The sequence below is a fragment of the Bufo gargarizans genome, chromosome 3 (assembly GCF_014858855.1).
Source record: "Bufo gargarizans isolate SCDJY-AF-19 chromosome 3, ASM1485885v1, whole genome shotgun sequence".
Classification (NCBI taxonomy): Eukaryota; Metazoa; Chordata; class Amphibia; order Anura; family Bufonidae; genus Bufo; species Bufo gargarizans.
The window spans coordinates 124,601,140-124,610,517 of NC_058082.1; positions in this window are offsets into that span (position 1 = coordinate 124,601,140).

Here is a 9,378-nt window from a genome sequence, read left to right on the forward strand (position 1 = left end):
AAAATGTTACAAAAAACCACATGCTTTCAAAGGGTGTCCTAATTTTTTCACATGACTGTATAAGCATTATCGATAAGATCGGTGATTTTGCTTTGGAAATTCGGGGTGTGAGCTACCATGATAGGTTCATAATAACGTATATCAGAGAGGACCCCTTTGCCTCTGTAAAATATACTTCTTTGTCTTGTATAACTATACCCCCTCTTTTATCAGCCCCTTGAATGACTATATTTTGATTACTTTTAAGATTTTTTATGGCCCTTATTTTGGCATAAATCAGGTTTTTCTTATCTTCAAGATCCTCATTAATCTTTCTAAAAATTCGCTAGAGCACTAGAGCAAAAACTTTTCTAAATCATTTCTTTTATGTTGAATTGGAAAAAAGCTGGATTTAGGTTTAAGATTAGTGCATATAGGTGGAGGATGTGCAGAATATTCTTTCAAAGGGCCTAATAATGAGAGAAGAGAATTCATATCCATGATATTGAGGTTGGAAATTATATTCTCAAAATGTGTGGTTAAAATCGACACATAAATTGAATTCGCTATATTTGGTGCTCTTACTAAGCAAAATCACAGAAATATAGTGGCAAATATGGGGGAACTGCTCAAACCCCAAACACTGTAGCGTGTTTCTCATTGGGGGAGCAGTCCTACCGCTTGTGGACCGCAGCAAACGACCATCCCCAGCAAAAAATGCGTACAATGGAGGATGCCGGCGCGGTCCACATGCACCACAAAGGCATCCTACACAAAACGGAGCATTGGGCAGATGAAAATATAATTGTGTAAATCACAGAAAAAAAATGCACCAGACGGATATGCCACTGACCATACTAGCTAGTCATACAAGCAGATATTAAAAGCTGAGACTTTTGCCAATATATTCCTGTCAGGAACACATCGGAGCCCATCATGCACCACGTCACGGTCTCTCAGCATGGCAAGGGTCCTACCACTGCGCTAACTATGATGTGAACACTGTCTGAAGGTGATGAAATCCAGCTCACAGCCAAGCTTCCACACAACCACATAGCAGGACAACTAATGCAATGTGAATAAAGCAAGACTGTAAGACGATGTGATGGAGGCCACCAAGTGCAAAAGAATGTTTAAATGCCAGGCAAAAAAAATAAAAAATCACAGAAATATGGTGCTCTTACTAAGCAAAATTATTTCTGCCTCACTTAGAATGTGAGGCAATAGATTAAAAAAAATCTTAATTGTTTGTTTTACCATTTTTTGCTTGTCTTTTTTTTTCTTTTCTCCTCTGCATTCCCTTCTCATTCTTCCTGCTCTAGTTTTTCTTTTAAACCAATTGGACTGAAAAAATTAGCAATCTTTATGGACGAGATTTTGATATAATATGTTGCAGTCAGGGTGAGTATATGAGGACGTTTTAAAAAACAAACTGATTGATATGAATGAGTTGTGGGGATTCACTCTGGTAGTTGGGATAAGCGGGTGCAGTACAGAGGGAAATTACAAGTTCGTAATTCAAATGTCCGTGTTTCAAGATCAAACAAAAAACACTCTTTGCAGGGGTGGTGTTTGTTCACACCAAGAAGAAAGTTCAAGCATAACAATAAACGTCACCTTGTCGGCGGTTCTGCCTCCAGCAGTCTAAATGCAGGCTTTAGGTGGCCTGTTCTTCCAACATATGGGTCTCAGCTTTTCAGCCCAACACAGGGCTCAGATCACAACACACAGAGCGTTCTCTGTTGCTGAGCCCAGCTGCCTTTTTAAGGATAGCCAGGTGCTGTCAAAACACGGCCTGGAACGTGGGGAGTAGTCACCCACCCAGCACTTTGACGACTCACAATAAGAGCCGTCCCGGGATCAGCTATTTACAGCCATACTAAATAGCATAAGTGTCAATCAGCATTAGCTGCCGCTGACAAATGAAAATACCGGCTCTTACTTCACCAAGGCCAGGAACCTCGATGACACATACCTACCAACAATGACGACCCCTTGTACCCTCCTACAGAGTGTATATGGAGGTAGTTATAGACCGTAAAGATTGTGTAGTATGTGGAGTGGCTTGCAAATCATTGCCACTATATATATTGAGAAGGCTACTGGGATTATTGTATATGGTGAGAGCTGATTCACCAAAAGGACCCGTGATGACAGTTTACGGTCCAGTGTCCTTGCGCTATATTAAGCAAAAACTTTCCTCGAGCAGCTTGTACCTTTGTACGTTGCTCTTGTTACACTGTATATTCAGATTTAATAAGTAGACTATGTCTTTTATATAGTATATGTATTTATAACATTTTAGGAAGTAATTAAAGTCTGTTATACACAGTTTTGAAGAGAATAAGATTTTTCATCTAGAACTCTTCCCAATAAGGGATGGGATTGGTGCCCTGTTCAGTTATTTATGTTTGTACTATGCACATGTAAGTTATGTCTGGATTTTGTCTGAAAAGGGATGTTTGTGCATCCCGAAACCCATTATAGTTTTAACAGAATAAATAAGAATGGATTTTTCCCTCCACTCTGGTTTCTCTAAACTGATTCTTTGGTGACAGCACAGCCGTATCCTTTTGTTTTCTAAGACCACCAACTAGTGTTGGGCATTTCACCTCTACCTCTCCCAAAGTACAAAGACTAGCATCAAAGATAGAAAAGAGACAGAGTGGGACAACACCAATCAAGGTTAATGAAAGGGGATCTCTCTCTCTCTCTCTATAGATAACCTAAGTCTAATAACCTACCTCTAGTGGGTATAATGGATACTTTGGTATGGTCTCTTACATTTATTCACCTGTTTGCTTTTCTGACCATCTGAAGGATCCATCACCATCACATGGTGTGTTAGGGTGTATATTAGGGTGTAAAAAACATAGGTTCCCGCATGGAATCTCCTTTATAAGGGTGGAGATCCCATTATAGGAAGGCGATTAAGCTTATGGTATTAATATGTAGACATTTCATTTTGGTACACACACCCCTCCCCACTCTTGGTTGCTATGGTCTCTTAATATAACTTTGCTTCCATTCTTTGTACTTTGACACATGGCATTGTTTTCAGTTTGCATAAACATTTTAATTGTAGTCCTTTCTGTCAATTATTGTAGGACTGGATAACCCCTTGAATGTGAGGTTTGCCTTGTGCTGCTCTCAAACAGAAAAATGTGGTTTCATGTTGCAGCATGACACATTGATGTCTCATGCTTCCTATGCTAGTCCTGTACAGTTCTGCCTTGCTCCCGTGCCTATGATTTCAATATCCATAAGGCTTGACCCTCTTGCATAATGTGTTGGTTCTGGGAATAAGAACAATCCTCTACATTCAGATATAGGAGGGATATGCTAATGCAGAGTTTCTAAATATTTGAGGTCAGATATACTTGTTTCCACGGCTGTCCCCAACTCCAAATGTATGTATGTGCATAATATCCAGATTCTTCTAGGTTGCTATGGTCACCACGGACAGTTCTGGCACATGAGGCCCATTATATTAATTTTGAAAGGGATTCACAAAACATAATATAAAGTGGTTCCTCAATTTAAGGTTGTGTCAGATTACATTATTTTCTGAATACAATGGTCTTTGTGATGGTTCTTTCAGACGTCCCAATGCTGGGAGATATTGAACGCCAACGATTAAAGGAGTGGATGTTGGTGTTTGTTTAAAGAGCCTTCACACCAGCTGATGGAAACTACATGGGAGATGAATAATGGTTGCTAGGATTGTTCATCCCCCATTCAGTTTACATTGCGTTAGCAGTGCATCCCCTGTTTACAAGTCAAGATGTGTTCCCAACGAGCAGGCATTTTTAGGTCTACATAAAAGATCCGATCAGCTGAAAAAGCAACTTTTTTCATTGGCATTTCACAGGTAATCTATACGTATTACTGAAGTGCATTACTTTTCTGGCTGATCAACTGTCTGGAGAGGCCGGGGTGCTCCGGTGAGTTCCATGGCCTTCTCACAACATCCCATGCACAGGTGTCACGAATGGTGTGGCAGAAAACAAGAAGTTACAAAAAAGGATCTGACTGGCTTGATCCAAAACTAAGGAACAAAAGGGTAAGCCCTATTAAAGCCCTGAAGCTCTCCCTGTCTTCTCAGCCCATGCAAAGATCTCAATGATAGAAGGTTGCATGTCCACGTACCTAGACTGAGTGACACCTGCAAACCCTATAATAGTGAGGGGACACGACCACCGGCTCCCTGCACTTAATATGGAGGGAGTCAGGGTCAGCTAGAATCAAGCCAACAGGAAAACAACAAATACAGAAATAGACTTATCTGAAGAAGCAGCTGTAGCAACTCCAAGCTGAGAACACAATCCAGGAAGTAGTATAAACCGCAAAGTGAGGCAGTATGAGAGGAGATATATAGGGAGGCAATCACTGCTAATAGATGACAGCTGGGAGAGGGAGGAGAGATGTCAAAGCGAAAGCAAAACAAAAGAACATCATACAGGAGGTACTGAAGAACGTCTATCAGAACTTCTCAGAGATCTGGCGGTGACAACAGGTCAAAACATTGTATAGCGGCTGTGCTTGGTATTGCAGCTATGCCCCATTCACTTAGCCTAGGCTATGTGACTGATGAACGTGAGGTCACATGGCCTAGGAAGAGGTGTAAGTGCTCAGGGAGCGCCACAGCCTCTTCCTACAGCTGATCGGCAAGGGTCCTGGGAGTTGGACCCCCGCCGATTTGCTACTTGTGATGTATTCCTAAGGATAGGCCATCAATATGTAAATGCCGGGAAACCCCTTTAATGCTCTTTTTTACCGTATTTTAAGTTGACAATTTAGAACAAGTTTTCTATACTGTTATGGTCTCATAACAGTAAAAGCTCATATTTATATTTTAGCTATATATGTAAAAACTAGTGTGAAAGGGACAAAACACCTAGAGAAACAACCGACAAGATTTGCTATCAACCTGTGTTGCCCCAGAAAACAGAAAAAAACTCGTAACTATTTATTACCTAATATTCTCAGGTAAAACCGTTAGTGACTGCCACAATTACACGGTCACCTGGTGCGGCTTAAAAGGTGGAATTGGGTAGGTAGTGTATATATGTGTTATATATATGTACATTTATTCTAGTATAGTTACAGCATATAGAGAATAAGTGAATTTAATTGCGCAATATATGATAATTCACCCAATCAATACCATGACCTCTAATAATCAGCAGGATCAGTATAACAGTACATGGACTGATGTCATCTGAAATAATATCAAAATATATACGGGATTCAGTGAAAACCCCCTAAAGAGACTTGTTACATATTTACCTGTTCTGTGGCATGGCGAGGACAGCCGATGCATAGCAGAATAGTGTTTTTTCTAAAAGACAAATTAATATTAATTAACAATATCGACACAAGATATATAATTATGACATTCAATAACTTTTATTTGCCTATATTAAGCCTTTCATGACCAAGGGTCATTGATGCCCCAGTGTCCAGGTCAAAATTTAAAAATCTGACATGCGTCACTTTATGTTGTAATTGCTTTGGAACACTTTTATTTATCCAAGCCATTCTGAGATTGTTTTCTCGTGACATATTGTACTTCATGATAGTCAAAAATTTGAGTCAATATATTTCACCTTTATTTATGAAAAAATCCCAAATTTACCAAAAATTTTGAAAAAATTACAATTTTCTAAATCTCTATTTCTCTGCTTCTAAAACAGAAAGTCATACCTAATAAAATATTTATTACTTAACATTTCCCATATGTCTACTTTATGTTGGCATCATTTTGGAAATGTCATTTTATTTTTTTAGGATGTTAGAAGGCTTAGAAGTTTAGAAGCAATTCTTAATATTTTTAAGAAAATTTCCAAAACCCACTTTTTAAGGACCAGTTCAGGTCTAAAGTCACTTTGTGGGGCTTACAAAGTGGAAACCCCCCATAAATGACCCCATTGTAGAAACTACACCCCTCAAGTTACTCAAAACTGATTTTACAAACTTTTTTTAACCCTTTAGGTGTTCCACAAGAATTAAAGGAAAATGGAGATGAAATTTCAAAATTTCACTTTTTGGGCAGATTTTCCATTTTATTACATTTTTTTCTTTAACACATTGAGGGTTAACAGCCAAACAAAACTCAATATTTATTACCCTGATTCTGCGGTTTACAGAAACACCCCACATGTGCTCGTAAACTGATGTAAGGGCGCACGGCAGGGCGCAGAAGGAAAGGAACGCCGTATGGTTTTTAGAAGGCAGATTTTGCTGGACTGGTTTTAGATGCCTTGTCCCATTTAAAACCCCCCTGATGCACCCATACAGTAGAAACTCCCAAAAAGTGACCCTATTTTGGAAACTAGAAGATAAGGTGCCAGTTTTATTGGTACTATTTTGGGGTACATATGATTTTTAATTGCTCTATAAAGTTTTTTGTGAGGCAAGGTAACTGAAAAATGGCTGTTTTGGCACAGTTGTTTTTTTTTTACAAGATTCATCTGATAGGGTAGATCATGTGCTATTTTTATAGAGCAGGTTGTTACGGATGCAATGATATCAAATATGTCTACTTTCTTTGTTTGTTTGTTTCAGTTTTACATAATAAAGCATTTTTGAAAAAGAAATAATGTTTTTGTGTGTCCTTTTATTGAACACCATATGTTTTTTATTTTTCTCCCGATCGTCTTGTGCAGGGGCTCGTTTTTTGCAGAAAGAGTTGAGGTTTTTATTGGTACCATTTTTGGGTACATAGGATTTTTTGATCATTCATTATTACACTTTATGGTGCAAGGTGACCAAAAAATTGGCTGTTTTGAAACAGTTTTTATTTATTTATTTATTCATACAGCATTTATCTGAGGGGTTAGGTCATGTGACAGTTTTACAGAGCAGATCGTTACGGACGTGTCAATACCTAATATGTATACTTTTTTTATTTATTTAAGTTTTACACAATAATATTTCTGAAACCAAAAAAATAATGTTTTAGTGTCTCCATAGTCTGAGAGCCATAGCTTTTTTTATTTTTTGGGCGATTGTCTTAAATATGGTATAATTTTTTGCGGGATGAGGTGACGGTTTGATTCGTACTATTTTGGGGCTCATAAGCCTTTTTGATCGCTTGCTGTTGCACTTTTTGTGATGTAAGGTGACAAAAATGGCTTTTTTGGAATAGTTTTTTTTGTTTTGTTTTTACGGTGTTCACCTGAGGAGTTAGATCATGTGATATTTTTATCGAGCAGGTTATTACAGATGCTGCGATACCTAATATGTACACTCTTTTTTTCACTTTAACACAATAATAGCATATTTGAAATAAAAAAATTATGTTATTTTTTTTAGCGATTTTCTTATGTAGGGTGTCATTGTTTGCGGGATGAGGTGATGGTTTTATTGGTACCATTTTGTTTGATATACACATTTTTGATCGCTTGCTGTTGCACTTTTTGTGATTTAAGGTGACAAAAATGGCTTTTTTTACACCGTTTTTATTTTATTTTTTTATGGTGTTTATAGGAAAAGGCAATACATTTTTTTTAATTTTACATTTTTATTTATTGATTTTTACTTTTATTATTTTCAATTTTTTTTTTTAGCAAGTCCCTCTTGGATCTTGAAGATCCAGTGGGGCTGATGGCTGTACTATACTTTGCAATGCTCTTGCATTGCAAAGTATTATACTATCAGATGCCCTGTAGGTGGCAACACTGGACGCTTTTGCAAAGCGTCAGGTTGCCATGGCAACCATCGGGCGCTGCCATCACAGCGCGGCAGCCCCGATGGTGGAGAGAGGGAGCCCCCTCCCTCTATTAACCCCATGGATGCCGCGGAATCTATAGGGTTACAGCAGAGTGTCAGCATAGAGCTGACACTCTCTGCTGATGGCGGCGGCTCAGGAATGGAGTCGCCGCCATCACACACAGCAGGGGGACCGAATCGGAGGCAGGGGGCAGCGCTGGAAAGGGGGGGGGGGTACGGCCAACATTGAGGGAGGCTGGGGCAGGAGGAATGTATGGGGCGGGGAGGGGGCGGACCGCATCAGGGCAGGAGGCAGGAGATAAGCTTCAGGAGCAGGCGGACACAAGGGGGGCTTGGAGGGGCACAGATCGGGGGGCACGAGTAACACTACCTGATTTCAGGCTCTGATCTGCAGAGCGCAGATCAGAGTCTGAAACCGGCATTTTTTCACTGCCGCGATCCGATTGGTTAGTATGCATAGATTAACCAATCGGATCGATTGCCGGCAAGGGGCCACTCTGATTGGTCCCTTGCCGGCATTACTGAACTGTATCGTCCGTAATGATCTGCTCTATAAAACTGTCACATGACCTAACCACTCAGATAAACGCTGTAAAAATAAATAAATAAAAACTGTTCCAAAACAGCCAATTTTTTGGTCACCTTGCCCCATAAAGTGTAATAATGAATGATCAAAAAATCCTATGTACCCAAAAATGGTACCAATAAAAACTTTGCAGCGCTTGGATTAAAGAACTGGCTTGACGTTTATAGACGTGATAGCTGCACGGGGCATGTGCAAATATCACGTATATAAATGGATTGCAGTCGGGAAGGGGTTAACTTATTTTTTCTGCAGGTTTGCACCGTATGTTATACATATCTTAATGATACACACCATCAGGTCTCATGCACACGGACGTTTTTTTTGCGGTCCGCAAAAACGGTTTCCGTTGTTCCGTGATCCGTGTCCATTTCTTCTTCCGTGGGTCTTCCTTGATTTTTGCCTTTGAAATGATAGGAAAAAACGGACACGGATCACAGACGTGGATTTTTCACGGACCCATTAACTTGAATGGGACCATGAACCGTTGTCCGTGAAAAAAATAGGACAGGTCATATTTTTTTCACGGACTGGAAACACGGATCACGGACGCGGATGCCAAACAGAACATTTTGCGATTTTTCCATGGACCCATTGAAAGTCAATGGGTCCGCGGAAAAAAACAAAACAACTGCCGTGGATGCACACAACGGTCGTGTGCATGAGGCCTCATTGAGATACATTTATATGGTGCAAACCATAGCTAATTTAATTTTGTGTTTGCAGGTTACATTGTCTTTAGAAGCAACTATTTATCTCATTGTGGGCTATCAATAATTGGTTATTAGTGTGTATTTTAGGATGTTTTAATGAAGTTTTTTGGGGGGAGATATTTTAATATACAATATTAATAAATATAATCAAGTTTCACTAATATTACTGAATCCATGGTGTGTCCAGATGTAGGTGTGCCTAGCTATACTAGAATAAACGTACATTTGAGATAGACAGGGTGAGTCAAAAAGTTAGAGCACCCAGTCTAGATAAGTTAGCAGGTGAGCCACCTCATAATTCAATTATTCAAATATATATATATATATATATATATATATATCTGTACACATACAGGTGAAAAATTCAAA